The sequence below is a fragment of the Zootoca vivipara genome, chromosome 2 (genome assembly GCF_963506605.1).
Source record: "Zootoca vivipara chromosome 2, rZooViv1.1, whole genome shotgun sequence".
In the NCBI taxonomy this organism is placed as follows: Eukaryota; Metazoa; Chordata; class Lepidosauria; order Squamata; family Lacertidae; genus Zootoca; species Zootoca vivipara.
In genome coordinates this window covers 92,570,213-92,587,078 of record NC_083277.1, presented here as the reverse complement: position 1 = coordinate 92,587,078, position 16,866 = coordinate 92,570,213, and the positions used below count along the sequence as shown (strand labels likewise).

General features: G+C 42.9%; 1 protein-coding gene across 1 annotated transcript in view; it reads left to right on the top strand.

The window, feature by feature from the left end:
* The first annotated feature begins 6,702 nt into the window (after window positions 1-6,702).
* OTOP2 (otopetrin 2) overlaps window positions 6,703-16,866 on the top strand; it is a 43,358-nt gene continuing 33,194 nt past the window's right edge. Inside the window, exon 1 of the mRNA XM_035104410.2 lies at window positions 6,703-6,876. The gene's annotated coding sequence lies outside the window, so the exon portion shown is untranslated. The remainder of the gene's footprint in view (window positions 6,877-16,866) is intronic.

Below are 16,866 nucleotides of genomic sequence, written 5' to 3'. Positions count from 1 at the left end.
GTGGGATACAAGTAATAAAATAAGAATTATTATTATTATGGAATAGGATGGCCCTATTTTCATCAGAGAAATGTTGGAGTGTGTGCATGTGATATTGGGTGCAGCAATCATTACCCTACATCCACTGTCACCCATTAGTCTACAAGTTGGGTCAGGGCCGCCCACCATGCCACTTCAGTTGAGCTCGCTGTCCAGCAATGACTGACTAGGGGGCAACCTGGATGTAGCTGTGCTGAGGAGAGCTGTGGATCCACTTGGTGCACCCTGTGGCTGGCCCTGTGTGGAGATGCGCAGGTCAGGGGCAGTGCCAGCATCATTAACAGGGTAGCACCAGCCACTGCACATATGCAAAGCAGACCCAGAACTCCACTCAGCAAAGCCACCAAACCCGAGTATCTACTGTGGGGTTAGCTGTGTCATTAAGCCCTCCCAGGGAATCCATTGTTTGCTTTGCCATGCCAGCGGCTGGTTCCAGGCCTATTAAATCCCATTAGGAGTAAACATGCATAGGATTGCACTTCATGCTAAAGTCTATGGCGCTGCGAAGTCATTGACTGATTGATTGACAAGCAGACATGGAAGAAGAGCCACAGAAGAAACCTTTCGAATTTAGGAGAGATTAGATTATAGTTTCTCTGTGCCTATAAAATCAACGTGCATGGATTGTTACTGTGCAGGAGAGCGCCTTGGACTTAGGTGACACGTGTGCTTGCACAAGGCAGGTTATAAACATACTTAGTGTGGCTGACACTGGTATTTCTCTTGCACATTCTCGGGTGAGAAAGAAGCCAGCCAGCCCTGTGTTTTATGGCAACAAATAATAACCCCTCACAATGTCGACAGTGCACCGTCACTACCATCCAAAGGGCTGGGCAAGCATTCTGTTGCATTGCTCCTCCTAGGAATTATAATTTGGTTTCACATGCCCTGCACTTACCCAGCAGCAGCACCTATGCCAAAGAGCTGCTTGAAAATTCCCTGCTGCCACCAAACTAAGGATGAAATTATCTGAAAATCTCAATGTCAAGTTTATCCGCAATATTTTCCCCCCTAATTCCTGCCTCACTCGTTCTGAATGAGAAGTTTACTGGTTCTACTAAAAAGACAAACAATACTTGCATAATCTACACACACACACACACACACACACACACACAATATTACTAGGGGCTGCCAACCCGCCTCGCTCTATTCACCAACCCACCAATCCCTTTGCCAACCCTCTTCCCCCACACCCAGCCAACCCCTTCTTGTTTCCCAACTGGGTAGGCAAATGAGCAGGGTGGGGCTAGATGTGTTTGATTCACCAATATGCTATAGACTATATTATTATTATTATTATTATTATTATTATTATTATTATTATTACATTTACCTTTATGCTAATTCTATTAATGTTTCTCTTTAATTATTCACAGGACACTTAAACTTATATTTGACATGTTACAAAAATAAAAACAGGCCCTGCCTGTAGGCATTCAACTGGAAATCAATCCGAGCAGTCAAAGTACTTTTTTAAACTTCAATTGGTTTCAGTGGGAGAGGATTAAGCATGGGCTTAACTTCTGTGGAGCATGCATTTAGTAAATATCATCTCAGAAAAGGCCCTCTTGCAGTGCAGTGAGGCTTAAATTCCAAGTAAACATACATACAGGATCCATATGATGTAACATTTAGTGTCTCTCAGTTCAATATGCTTTAATAAATGCTGTGTGGTGCCATAGGGATTGATCATCAGCTCTTATTGCCTCGCTTGTATTACGGGAGAGTAAGGAATGAACACTGTCCAGAAGAGGAGATCTATTGCGGAATAAATTACACCAGTCATCACCTCCTCTGCCCCTATCTGTCAACTCCTTTCAATGATGCTGGAGAGAAATCCCTTGTCCCTCTCACCTTTCCTCATTCCTCTGGGCCCTTTTCCCACACCCAGCAAATCATTCCAAAAGATTTCCAGCAGCATTCCACCATATTTAAATTTAATTGTTCTCTTTTCTTTTTCTTTTTCTAAAATTACCATAGTGGTGCTCAAATCCAGTGCCCCATCAGACATTCTGGTTTCAAACACCCACCAGTTGTGTGACCAGCACAGGGAATGGGAAAGGATTGTGGGAGTTGTAGTCCAAAACACAGTGTTCTCACAGTTGGACAGTGTTCTCGAAGCTACGAACATGAGTTTGACCAAACTGCGGGAGGCAGTAGAAGACAGGAGTGCCTGGCGTGCTATGGTCCATGGGGTCACGAAGAGTCGGACACGACTAAACGACTAAACAACAACAGTCCAAAACATCTCGATCAAAACACCCGTTCAAGGAAGGATGAACAAGGACTGGGACCCTCAATGGTGGCATTTGTGGGCATCAGGTTCTCCATCCACTTGGTGCCTAACAAGGCACCTCTCTCTTTTTTGAAACTTGGAGGTTGGAGGAGATGACCATTTGGTGTGCGGTATGGATGGGAGAGCAATTCACTTCACATTTAAAGGCAAACCTACATAATTCACATTTTCAGAAACTGCCTGTGAAAAGAAACACAGCTGTTCTCCGAATTTCGCATTGCATTTCACCATCAGGTAATATGCACAAAAATGCATTTCTTAAGGTAAAATCTCCATTTAAAAAAATTACACATTGGTGAAAATACAGATGGCGACCATTTTGCGCACATCCATTTGATGTGTGACCGCCAACGCGCAGGTCCTTTTGGACCCAGAAGAGGGCAGAATGGGAGCAGGGTGTGGCAGAGCGGGCTTATGTGTGCTCCGCCAATGTGTGTGAGGGCCAGGAATGGGACCCCCGTGCAAAATGGTCACCGTTTCGAACGTATAAAAATGCATTATATTTGGGGAAATATAAATATCAGGGGAAATAGGCTTGGCCAAATAATAAATATTAGGGGAAATTTCATACCAAAATGCTAGTGTTTTTGTTTTAAAGGAAACTGATGTGGAAATGTGGAGAATTGGACTTAAGACTGCTTCTTTCAGGGAGAAGTGGCGTTTTTTTCTTAACAGTAAGGAGGATTAAAATATGAAGCCGCATCTACAGTTTAAAGTGGTATAATCACTCTTTCTACCTTATGACTTTGTCATTTCATTCTGCTGCTTTAATGATGATGATGATGATGATGATGATGATGATGATGTCAGGGCTTTTTTTCTGCTGGCACCCAAATAACTTTTATCAATATATGACTGTCAGCACCTCAGTTTTTACAATGTGTAGACTAGCCCTGAACCATTACACTGACGTAGTAGAAAGTACAGCATTCACAATGTGGGATCTGGGCCAGTGGGGATTGCTCAAACAACCTCTTCAAAACACAGAAAAGTAAGGAAAGAATGCAGAGAAACTGCAAGTTGCACATTCTATTTTTTTTTTTTTAAAAAAAAAGAAATTCTGAGTAGTTGCTTGTGGGCATTTTGAGCAAGGGCTTATTTAAATTTCACTAGAGAATCATTTCAAAATTGTGTGCCTCATTCACAAAAGCCAGAAGAAAGACATTTCAGTACCTTCTTAATTTCCCTTTTACCCTGTTTGCTAACTGAACTAGCAAAATTCTTGCTCAATAGCAGGCACACAGGGCAGCCCTTTGCATTATTAATTTAGCAGTACATCTGTTGAAATTCGTTTTGGCCCAACTGAATTTTCCAGCCTGTTCTTGAATCCTGATTCTGTCTTTGAGGTATTCACCACCCTTCCCAGTTTGGTGTCATCTGCCATTCCCTCAATTCCTTCATCCAAATCATTTCTAAAGATGTTGGACAGCACCAAGCCCAAGACAGGACCCTGTAGCACCCCACATATAGGGTCTTGGCACGGATTACCAGGATAATAAAGGTAGAGGGACCCCTGACCATTAGGTCCACTCGCTTTACTGGCCGAGGGAGTTGGTGTACAGCTTCTGGGTCATGTGGCCAGCATGACTAAGCCACTTCTGGCAAACCAGAGCAGCGTGCGGATACGCCATTTACCTTCCTGTCGGAGCGGTACCTATTTATCTACTTGCACTTTGACGTGCTTTCGCTGCTAGGTTGGCAGGAGCAGGGACCGAGCAATGGGAGCTCACTTCTTCGCGGGGATTCGAACCACCGACCTTCTGATCAGCAAGCCCTAGGCTCTGTGGTTTAACTCACAGCGCCACCAGGATAATAGAACCATAGAATTGCAGAGTTGGTTGGAAGGGACCCTGAGGGTCATCAAATCCAACCTCCTGCAATGCAGGAATCCTACTCACAGCCATGTCTTGGTGGGCTCAAACCACCAGCCTTCTAGTTAACAGCCAGACACAATGACCCATTGCACCACAGACTTCCTTAATGTGTGTGAAGAACTTTGAACACTCAAAAAATTTAGTTGTTTCTGTTTTGCTGTTTCTGTTTTCACTATTTGCATTTTTATCTTGTATTTTAATCTTTTGATGAAGGGTGGTATATAAATCTAAAAAAAGAAAGAAAAGTGTGATATCAATTTCAGTGGTTTGTAGTATGGTACCAGAGAACTCATGAACCCTCCAAGAGCTTATGTGATCAAGGGGCCATACAAACAGAATAAATAAACAAATTATTACTACCACTATCCTTTTGGGTCTTTGGACTGCAATAAAGAATTGACTGATACTACTGCTATGATCATGTAGGCTAGCACCTCAGCACTTTTCATTTTAGAAACAGAATACTACTTTGCAGTGCTTTTTTCTAAAAGAAATGTTTAGGGGTACTCTCATTTTGACTCAAGAAAATCACCATTTCATAATGGACAAAAGTACAAAGATTCGCAAAATGTTTAGGGGTATGCATACTCCTGCGTACCCCCAGGAAAAAAAACACTGCTAAGCAGTCCATCTTTTGTTCTTCTCATCCCCTCCAGTTAAATTCTTTAAAGTGAGATACTGGAGCTGAAGCCATCTATACATGAGTAACATGTAGTTGTGCACACACATGCACATTCAGAGAGCGTTCACACACCCAAGAATCCTGGGATCTGTAGTTTGCTAAGGGTGCTGGGAAATATAGTTTTGCGTGTGGGTGTGAACTACAGTTCCCAGAATTCTTTGAGGGCAGTGATTTAAATGTATGGGGGTCTATGCAGCCTCAGAGGTGGGGGGGCTGGTCAGGTGTCATATTGTAGATCAGGCATCCCCAAACTTCGACCCTCCAGATGTTTTGGACTACATTTCCCATCTTCCCCGACCACTGGTCCTTTTAGCTAGGGATCATGGGAGTTGTAGGCCAAAACATCTGGAGGGCCGCAGTTTGGGGATGCCTGTTGTAGATGGTCATGCTGTTATTTTCTTTGTTGTGGCCAAACCCAGGAACGCTGGTAAGTCCTGGTCCAGCTCAAGCTCCCTACTGACCTCTAGCGGTATAAAGCAGCAAGAACAAATGGAACTGAAGCAAGCCACAAACTTGCTTCTAAAGTGCAAAAACAGGGGAACTTGTGGCCTGCCCCTACAGCTAACCATTATCTTTGACCATTGGCCGTGCTGGTGGAGGCTGATGGGCGCTGGAGTGCAACATCTGGAGGGCCAGAGGTTCCCCACCCTGGTTGAAAGTGTATTTTCCAGTTCTCACTGCATATAATTCAGGGGGCCAGGTGATAGGATAGGACTGGGCAAGATCTGTGGCTGGGAAAATTTTGCAGAGAACATTTGAGGTGGCTCGCACTTTCCTAGTTGCTCAAAGGAAATGCATGCCCAAGTAGCAAAACAAAAAGGGCTGTTTTTGCTGTGTGAGGTTCCTTGTTGCCTGTAATGCACTCTCCAGAAACCTTTTGCTTTAATCAATGGGAGATTATCATATCGATGGAGAAATTCCCTTTTGTTGCAAAGCCAACTCCTTGCCATTTGGGCTTCAGCTCAACTTTAAACAATAAAGAGTAAATATTGGCTCTAGTTTCACACAGTTGTTTAAAGGTGGCTGTTTTCGGCGGCCCTCCAGAGGTTGTTTGATTGAGTCCAATGATACCTAGAGAGCTGCAAGTCATCCACCCCGATGTAGAATTTCTCCACTGCCGCTCCCCCCCCCCATGAAAAACTGAATTTAGTAATAGGGTTTTATTATTTATTCATTAATAGATTTGTACCCCACTTATCCATGGAGGCCATATATCCAAAATGGCTAACAAGAAAATCCAAAAACCTATCATAAAAACATCCAATATCATTTGAAATGAAGCTTGCTCTTATTTTGATTTCACCTGGCTGAAATCGTTCCAGTTCAAGTCAATCAAATTTCTATAATCAGTTCAGCACAAAGTAAAATAAAATACAGTAAATTAATGCTTAATTTATTATAGGCGAGTAATACCCATTTCAGAGTCACAGCAGAACAAGATGACCTAGTGACAGAAGCCAGTGTGTTTTAGCATTACTTTCTACAATAAATCTGCTTTGCTCCAGGGTGAAGTTCCCTTTGCATCAATGGTCAGAGTTCTTATCTAGACACCACACAGAAAAGCAATGTACTTTATTTCACAATTCTTTTCTCCCCCTCTCTCTCCATTTCAGTGTAGAAGGAAGATGGGAGAGAATTTTCAACAGGTCTTGCCCAATCACAGCCAACCAGCATCAAGTGGCAGAGCTTAGAAGTTCTGTAGGTCATGGAAAGGGGTGGGGCTGTGGTTCAGGAGGCAGGGAATCTTGTCAGGAATATAGAAGCACCTGCCAGAGTCATTCTGCTCTCAGTTACCCAGTGCTGCATCATCAAACAGCTTCCTGGATCGTCTACTCAGCCTGGATTGAAGACAAACACCTGTGCTTTCTTACTTATCCCACTTACTACCTGATACGCCTACTGCAAGCAACACCAGACATCACTTCTGTAGGGATAACCAGCACGCATCAGCGGAACATAAAGAAGAGTGATGATGGAGCAAGGTGAGTGAAGCAGGATAACTTCTTTATCTCCTTTTCTTTTAAAGTGGAGCTTGGAATATGCAAGATCAAGAACAGCAGCAAAAAAGAGTTTGCTAGGATGCTGAAGTTTACCATTAAATAATGTACTGATTGCGTTTTAAGGGGTTTTCCCCTTGTTCTGCCTTCTCTTGCTGATGAGACTGGAAAATATGGGATGTTAAATAGGTTCTGAGCTACTAGTATTTGGTTTGGCTTGTTGATGGTATTCCTGTGCCTTCCTCTGCCTCCTCCTGAAAGTTGTTGTCGTTCTCGTTTGAAGTCTCTCTGTGCTTTTTTATGCCTTACCCATCTTTGAACTCGAGGAGTGAATGAGTAACATAACCAGAATTCTGCCTTGGTCCTCATCACACAGGAAGATCTCTGGGCATTAGTGGTGGCTGTGCAGCAAAACAGTCATCCAGCTAATTTGTCACATGCACAAGTTGGGCTTCACCCTGAAATAATGTGCCGCAGAAGTCAATAGTTCATCTCTTTAACTGGTTGAAACTTGATCTAAGTGTATGTTGGAGCCACCAGACATTTCCAGGTCACAGGCATGGGGTGGTCAGTTAGTTTCTGCTCAAAAAAAACACGAACTGGAAATATCAGACATATCTGTCTGGGATTGTAGACCAAGTGGTGATGTGATTTGATGTGATTGATAGGTTGTCAGCGGCACATGCACTTATTTCCCACCCCACTCCTCCTCCTTCAGTTGTCTCTGATCAAAGATGTTCAGCAGGGTTTTGAAGCGCTGAAAGCTCATTTGGCCAGAGGCAATAGCGGTGTCAGTGCCAGCTCCAGGTTTGGCCAAGATACCTTCAGCCAACCTTTCTCTTTTCTTCTCTCAGTTGACCCACCTTTAAACATCTCTTCCCTTTTGCTTGTCCTCACCCTCTGGACTCAAGAGAAATGGTTGCCGCTTCATTCCTGCTGCTTAAATATCCAAAGGGGACCAATGATTAGGTAGAGCCAGAGATGAAAGAGTAGCAAGACCAGGAGGATACTAGTGTTGATGATGGGCTCTCTGCAGGGCTGTAGACCTTGGCAAGTGACTGATGATGATGCTATCCTGAGCCTAAATGCCAGGGAGGAAAACCAGTGAGTGCAACTGTGAGCATCAATGGTTTTACTCTGCTATCTTCAACTCTCTTTGAGGAGGACAGGAGAAGAATCTCTTGACTATCTCCATCCTGAAATATCTATAATTCTTTGTGTGCCTCCTACTTGAGAGGTACAGAGAGTGGCAACACGAGAAGAGGCCTTCTCTGCAGTGGCTCCCTGTCTGTTGAATGCTCTTTCCAGGGAAGTTTGCCTGGTGCCTTCATTACACACCTTTAAGCACCAGGCAAAAAGGTTCCTTTGCATGTTTTGATTAACATCCTATGCCATTTTAAAATGTGGGGGTTTGGGGGGGTGTTGTTTTTATATATTTTATATATATTGTGGTTTTATATTTTGATTTTGTTCTGTGAACTGCCCTGAGACCTCTGGGTATAGGGTGGTATACAAATTCAATAAATAAAATAAAATAAAATAAACAATAATATAAGGCCATAATAATCCATAATGTAACTGGGGAAATGGAGTCACTCTTTGAAATAGATAGCAACTTGATTCCATGTCTACAACTTCTGTCTACTCAAAACTACATGCAGAACATAAATTGGAATTTAGATCTTTATTGGATCTTAATGTTGTCCAAAATTTCAGGCAGAGAGGTTTATTGGTACTTTCTCCTTCCTTGTAGTTTATAGAGCTGTTGTATATAATTCCTTCACCATTAATGTTACGTGTCTGCAATCCAGCAAGTGGATTTTCGGGCTTCACTCCTCTTTGTTTCACCATATTTAGGTCTTATTTTATTTTCTGCAAAGCTCTCAATTATTTCAATAGAAGGTACAGTACAGGTGCTTCCAAACTACCGCTATTTTTTGATGGGATTCAATCACAGACCAGAAAACTCGGATTGTGCAATGGTTAGGAATTTTGCAACAAAACTTCTTCCCAAAAAGTTCAGGCTTTTTGCTGTAAGGCAAGTGAAGGAGAAATGAACCAGAAAGTGTGGGATGACACCTGTGTCTTCCAACCTCTTTGCAAATAAATCAGGATGACTGCTGAATAAAATGGTTTTTGCTTGAAGCTACCTCAGTGTCACGCAGGATTGCTTGTAGTCCACACATTTCTCTCTGGCTTTTATCCTTCCTTTCTTACCGGTATTTGTCTTCCAAAGCAGACAGCTTTGAAGCCATTTGGGTAGATAACTAAGAGTGCAATAAATACCACAGGGGGAGAGGGGGAGAGAGAGAGACTAAAACTTTTATTATCATTAGTAATACATGGAGGCATAAAAGCAGAATGGTGACCATAACTATTTTTCCCAAGAAAAGAAGAAATGGGGTGGGTGGGTGGGTGAAGCATTGTTGCTTGGGAGTGAAAAGTTCAAATGTCACCTTGAGCTCTAAGTAAGCAGCTTCAGAGCCTCCCAGCAAGATTCATAAAACTTTTAGGGCAACAGCTTTCCCATAAGATGCCTTAAATGCCAGGTGTCCTGTTTAATTTCCTTGTGGGTCCTGGTTTTGCAGAAAGGAAGTGGGTTATAAGTCTCCTTGATGGCTATGTCTTCCAGTTAATTATTTGGGATCTGAAATACGGTAACCAGCTTCAGTAGAAGTAAATTGCACACTAATGTTTTGAGGACGACAGCCTTGCAGATAAATCCTAGGCTGCCTACAGGCAGCACTTTATTCCATTTACTCAATGGTTATTACCTGTTAATTTCTGAAGTAAGGCTGAGACTGACCCAAGCAAGCATGCATAAAATTGCAGCCTTGGCTTCCTCACTGTTAAACATTATCTCCCCATCTCAGTCAGCCAGTCTCAGGGCCCCTCCTGCCTTGTGTATGTTTGCCTTTTTGGCTGGTGTCTTCTGTGACACGCCACTGATGCAATAATTGTGCATTAGTGGTGGATTTACTCTGGACCATCCGCACATCATTCTGCTTTATTAGTTGTTCTGCTCTGCTTCCTCCGTGTTACTTACTGCATTATTGCCATCCGGACAGGCACTTTTGCACTACAGTGGTACCTTGGTTCTCAAACTTAATCTGTTCCGGAAGTCCGTTCCAAAACCAAAGCATTCCAAAACCAATTGGCACTTTCCCATAGAAAGTAATGTAAAATGGATCAAGTAATGTAAAACGGATCAAAGACTTTTAAAAACAACCTCTAAAACAGCAATTTAATATGAATTTTACTATCTAACGAGACCACTGATCCATAAATGAAAGAAATAAACAACATACTGCAGTCACACAATCAATCAATCAATCAGTAGCTGAACTGAGTTCCACACAATCACCAAAACAAAACAAAAAGTAACATAAACATAAAAGCAAAAACAGACAGACCTCTGGGAAAGATGTGGGACCATAACTTCTATCCAACTTTGCATATGGTTTAACAGTTAAACTTTAACTCATCTGCTAGCATGGACTAAAGTATATTGTCCATTAATGAGCTCTGTTTAGTTCTGCGTGTCTGTGTTTTACCCAAACCCCTATGGCCACAAGAAGGTAGACCTGGGAACAAATGAGGAGGGGAGTGGCTTGCTTTACCACGGGCACTTCTGCATGACCGAAAGAACTCTTGCAGAGTCTCCAGCTTGGTGCAAATACTTCCAGTTGCAATGTGTATAATTAGCTTAGAAGCACTCTCTGTTGCTAGATATCAGCAAGGACTGAGTCACAGGGAGGAGACACCAAAATGACTAGGGTGAGCACATGCAGTGAGTGACTCTAGCTGGGATGCCAAGAGCTTATTAGTGGTTCAGGCAATTGTGTTTCCTTGAAAGGCTCTTTGGCACAAAACTGGCATCTTTCCATCCCCATCAGCTCCACATTGTTTGTTCTGTGGCTGGTTCTCCCTTGCATTCCTGTGTGGCCCACAGGGATAGGTAAGGCAGAATTTATGGATCTGTGCTACCCATAGCAGGCAACCTTAGGTGCTTGAGGCTGCAATCCATGTATACTTATAGTTGGGAGTAACTCCCATTCAGCTTAAAAAGGGTTAATAGGGTGCTGAGCTTCTCTGCTGTAGCTTCTCAATGGCCAAAGCAGGTAGATTTCCAGAACCCACACCTGATCCTGAAAGAAGAAGCAGGAGGGATCTATAAGATTGTACTGTACCAGTTTCTCTTCCCCTCCTTCACATGTTTTGCTAATTCTCTCGTAAGAGAGTTGACTTCTGTTGGCTCTGGCCCATAATTTTCCAGCTGTAAGTATCTGTGAAAAGGGAGGAGACTGCCAGTATCCACGTTTCAGCCTTGTGACATTTGGCAAGTCAACTCCCAGAGTCATCATACCAAGCATACCTGTCATAGGTATCATAGGTGGCAGATTGCCTCTGAATATCCAAATCTGATCTCCCGGCTGCAGAGACATGCTGGAGACTCAATGAAAATATGGAGTGGGGGAGATGCAGTTTTAAATCCTTGCAATTCAATCAGATTATGGGCTCCCTTTACCCACCCAAGACAAGAATTACACAGGAACTCTGTGCCGGGGATATGAAATGATGACCAGGTAAAAGGACCAGCTATCAGAGCGCTATTTTCCAGATTACATGAAGGAGCAGTGGGTGTTTTGAGATGCCAAACGCTGATCCCATTATTTTCATTACTATGTATTTTATATGCCGCCTTTCCTTTCAAGAAGAAACACCAAAGCAGTTCACAAACCAGAGTCAACCGTAAAATAACAAGAATAAAACCAAATGGTAAAAATGCAGCCATAAAGGTCTAGCACAAGTTTTCCAAAGCTTCGGAGCGATAAAATCATTTCTTGGGCAACGAAGTAGATCCCATGTTTATGAAGAAATAAAATGAGGTATTTTATATTCTAATGCAATGGTTTGGCTCTCAAACACTACTTTTAAAAGAGACAGATGTTACAGGTAGTTGCAAAATGCGATCAAAGTGATGAGGTGACAAATATACACAGGGCAATAATCTGCAATGGATTTTATCACTTCGTTTGAAAACTGGGAACGCTCATACTTATGTAAAAACTCTAAACTGGTACCACCACTTTTTAAACCATTTCTCCCCTCTACTGCCACTTTTATTTACCATAGCCCCCAAAGAAAACATTATTTGCTGCATAGTTGCAGTTTTAATTGCTGATTCAAGCATGCATTTTTTCTTTCATGATTCCACATCTGCCCCCTCCCCCAAATGAAATATTTGTGCAGACCAGGATTCCTCAGTTTCATCACAGAAAAAGGATACATAATCCCAGGTTTCTAACTCTTAAGACTGTCATGAAAAGCTTAAAAGAGGGTAAATCTCAGAAACCACAATATGACTTAGGGATAGGTACTGTATTAGCGCCCAGCTCTTTGCCCCTCCCTAGGGCTAGCAGAATAAGCATCAGAAGCAAGGATGTTGCAACACTTTAAGTGGCATAACATGCCCTGTCATAAACCTTGGGGGCAGGGGATATATAAGTACACAACACCATCACCTATTACAGTTTTGAAGTGGCACATATAAAGTAACCCACAGAATTAAATCTTCCAAAGCTAGTATTTTACACTCCGAAGAAGATCAAGTGTACTCACCAAAAGCCAGACCAGATTTCCGTTTTTTTTGCTTAAATGCTTAGGGCCAGATTCAATGAAGCTGTTGTGCTAGAAGAAGCTGGCCAGCACAATGAATCCTACTAGGGCAATGCTAACACATTGTCACACTCCAGCCAAGCAAAGGGCAGGGTGTGGGAAGAGTCAACAGGCCGCCTCAAGAGGCCTGGAGGGCTTCACTCAGTCTCCTAGGCCCAAGATTTCCTTTCCTTTGCTGCAAAATATGCAAGGCCCTTAGCCGATTTGTGCCATGCAACAAGCATTCACTTTTGCTTAATCACCAGTTCCCTCAGCCCCTCCCCTTTAAAAAAAAATCCCCACTCTATACCAAAACCCATCCCAAGTTGAAAACAATGTAGGGTGTGGAGTGATTTGGTCCAAGCCCCATCTTCTCCTTGAGTCACAATTATTCTGCTTGCTTCCTCTAAAACTTCTCTTGATTTCAAGCCAGGAAGGATCATTGCAGAGCTTCTTCCCACGCCTTCCTACTGAACTGCTAGATAAAAAGTGGGATTGAGAGCAAGATCACTACAGATCTGAAACAAGTCTGTCCTCCCCTAGGCTGTCCTGACAAAACAGTCTGGGAGGGATGGCTAAGTTGTGGCCCTCCAGCTGTTGTTGGATTCCAGCTCCCAGCAGCCCCAGCCAATATGGCCAACGGTCAAGGATGAGGGGGGGGTGTCCCCCAACAGCAACCGGGGTCACCACAGAGTTCCTCATCCCTGCATTACAAGAGCAACACGTAGAAATTGGGTCTTTTACTGTGAGCATATCGGGTTTTGCGCATATCCCTCACACCCTTAGAGTGAATGGAGATCCCATAAGCTCATGCCACAGTGACAACACTAGTCCCATGACTGTGGAACCAACTGTTGCTAGACGCACCAATTAATCGTCAGCATACCTCGATTTTCTCGTTTTTGTGAATAAAGAAACCAAGTCACACAGGAAACGTAGCGAGGCGTCGGGAAACGTGGGCTGAGTGCCTGAGTTCTACCTCAGTGCTCCCTTGAACCAGTCAGGTGGAAACTGGTGGAATGCCAAGGAGGTGACTCCATTTTGTTTTGCGGCTTCCATCACACCAGATTAATGAAGGGCTAATACTGTGAGAAAAACGCTCTGCTCCCTGGAGATCTAGCTAGCACGTGGTGAAGTTGTTTTCTTCTTCTTCTGAGTAGCATGGAATGAAATTTTAAAATACATAGAATCAAATACACACACCCCCTCCTGATTTAGTGCTTTTGAAGGTCCACAGCAGGAGCCTGAAGCAAACTGGCAACCGGTGAAGTTGAAATGATATGGGTTAGATGCTCCGTGAAGTGAACCCATTTTAAGGGTCCTCCTGACTGCAAATCCACACCCCTTCCCTTCATGCTCAAGTGAAAAGGCTGAAGCTCATCTCAGCTGTATTAGGTGTTTGGAATAAACTGGTTTTCATCCAAGTGCTTCAGCTCCACTGAGCTATGAAAATACTAGTTTGGATGAGACGCTACTGTAATGAAGAGCAATGAGGCCTATTTAGCTGAAGAACATAACCATGCTAGATTAGGTGTTTCTTTTTCGCCTGCCCTGTTTTAAGCTGCACAGAGCCCCTTGTTTTGACAGACAGCAGGGTAAAAGGAAACTAAAATTGCCATTGCGTAACATGTAGTTGAGCAGGTGACGCCTTGCCATCATAGAGAGAGGTTGGTGAGAATTGTAGCTCTGCGAGGGGGGGGGTCTCCTAACAAATCTCATCAGCCTTAACAAACTACAGTTGCCAGGATTCTTTGGGGTCCGATACATCTTTGATATAAGCTTGGATTTGTAAACCATTGGTGCCATAAATAAAAGCTGGGTGCTAAAAGAAATGTGAACCTTTCAGAGAAATACCAGCAACCACTCTCCTTGTGAACTCAGTTATCAGACTGCAAGAGAATTCAGAGTACAGTATAGCAGATTTTAAATAAATGCATTTAAAAATAAAATAAGTTGGACCAGTAGATGCTAAACCTAGAAGAGTGATAAGGGTATGCTCCTAATACCTTTTGGGACTGATTTTATGCTTGCCCTGTAGTGGTTAGAACAGTCGATGTGACTCCAGAATCGATTGGGGGGGGGGATAAATTTATTGTGACTTAAGGTTGTGTTTGTAGCAGCACATTCCTCTTATAGATTCTTGACATTTTGGTTCTGAATATCTGGTTTCGTTACTATCCTCTGTACACCATGGTTTTTGCCGCCTCCCTTTATTTGTAGAGCCACTTTGGTGTTGGTAGGAGTGGTGATAGCAAGATGTCTTTCCAAGATCCAGCAGCTTTTCTTCCTCTCGAGTATCCCACAAGGTGAGGCAGTCTGAATAGCTGCCAACTTCTGACATCCCCACGATTCTCTCCAAACAGGTTTGCCCAGTTTGGGCATGAGAGAAAAAAACCTTGAGCTGAGCTGTTCATTTTGTGGCTTCTGTAGTACTATTGACATCGCTTCCTGGCTTCTCTCGATGCCTTCCTCCTGGGCTCTTCTTGCCATGATGACCTGGCAAGAAACGAATTGGCAAGCTTAACTAATGGAGCTCTTTAATGCAGGGGTAACATATATCCATAGCTGTCAAGTCTCCCATTTTTCGCGGGAAACCCCCGTATTTTAAACCATTTCCTGCTGGCAGCCCGGATTGGAAACAATCCCATAAATCCCCCGGATTTCCTACTCGCCAGGGAGGCTCCATTTTGAGTCCTGGTGCCGCCCGATTTCCGGTGCCCAGACATGGGTAGCGCGCCACCGGAAGTTGCTTCTACGCATGTCCACAACCCTCTTCTCCCTCCTATATATTACATCATAGATCCTCTCTTCCATTGGGATTGGTTGCATCATTTTTTCGACTTTCCAGCTGATAATACCCAAGGTCTGCTTTGGGTGGATCTCATAGCTGCCAAGTTTTCGCTTTTCTCGCGAGGAAGCCTATTCAGCATAAGGGAAAATCCCTGTAAAAAAGGGATAACTTGGCAGCTATGGTGGATCTACACACCGGGGGGGGGGGATGCTATAAATAAGTCAGAAATTAAATCATTATAACAAACAAGAAAAAAAAGCTATGTAAAAATAGCTTAGGGGTTTTTTGTTTTTGTTTTTGTTTTGCTCTCTGGCGCCATCTTGCATATTTATAACGAATTCAAAATGTTGTTTTTTGACTAATGTAGCTGAGTCCTTTGTCTGTGATACTGTTTCTCTTGAGAAGTTTGAGCCGCTTGGATATTGTTCTGAAACCGGGATGCCAGCTAAATCACAATCCTGGTGATATCCTTAGTCTTCATCTTCAGGAGTGTCAGAGTGGGCTGACAGCAAGTTTGCACTTAGAAAACCAGCAGTTTGGGCTACTTCTATAGCTTAGCATAAGAACCCCAGAATCAGGAAATTGTTGAGAATGAGATAAACCAAGCAATCCTCTGCTCCACCATCCAAGGCAAAAGATGCACCATACATTTAAGCATCCCTAGGAGATGAGCACAAGATATTCAGATGACAGTATTCCATAATCAGTTTACCCACCACGCAGAATTGCAGCATCTCCTACATTCTTGATTAACACACCGCAAGGTTGCACAACATTTTTGTGGTAGGAAACAAACCTTTCTGCTGAAACTTCAGGAGATACTCAAGTAGGCAGATTGTAATTGCTCAATTTGGGAAGAACCCAAAAACACCTGCAGTGTTTCAGGACATCAGCAAGCAAGGTTTTGATCTTCCACTTTCCCTAGGTGACTGCACACGCATAAAGAAGTGAGCCATAGTAGGGCATTCATTCAGACATCTCACTGGGAAAACTTTTAAGTCCAAAGCTTGCTTGTTATAGAAAGTATGTGGAAGTTAACTTAATGTGCAAAAAAAATCAAACCTTTAAAACGGAACTAAATTTCTGATACTCAAACTTTCATAGCTACCGTAGTTACCTTTGCTTTAGTGTGCATGTGCTAAGCATGTATCTTGAACAATTAAAATACAACCCAAAACCAGATTCAGGTATTTGTAAAAGGTTGACGTGATGTGATAACGCACACAGTTGACTTCCATAGACAGGGAAAGCAAAACTCCAGTTACCATACTAGCACATAGGAACATGCTCTCTTAAATATGGGGGAGCAGAATATATTTTCCCTACATTTTGTTATCTCACTCTATGTGGATGGAGTTCTTTCTGATTTATGAGAGGCCACAAAGAGAAATGACTGGACCCGCTTTTGCAGTAAGAAAGACAAAATTGATGGGTGCAAGAGAAAATTATTTGATAAGCAGAGTTCTACATTTCCCACCGTGTTTTGAATATACTTCTCCTGGGGAAACTAGTCAGCTTTTAAATTT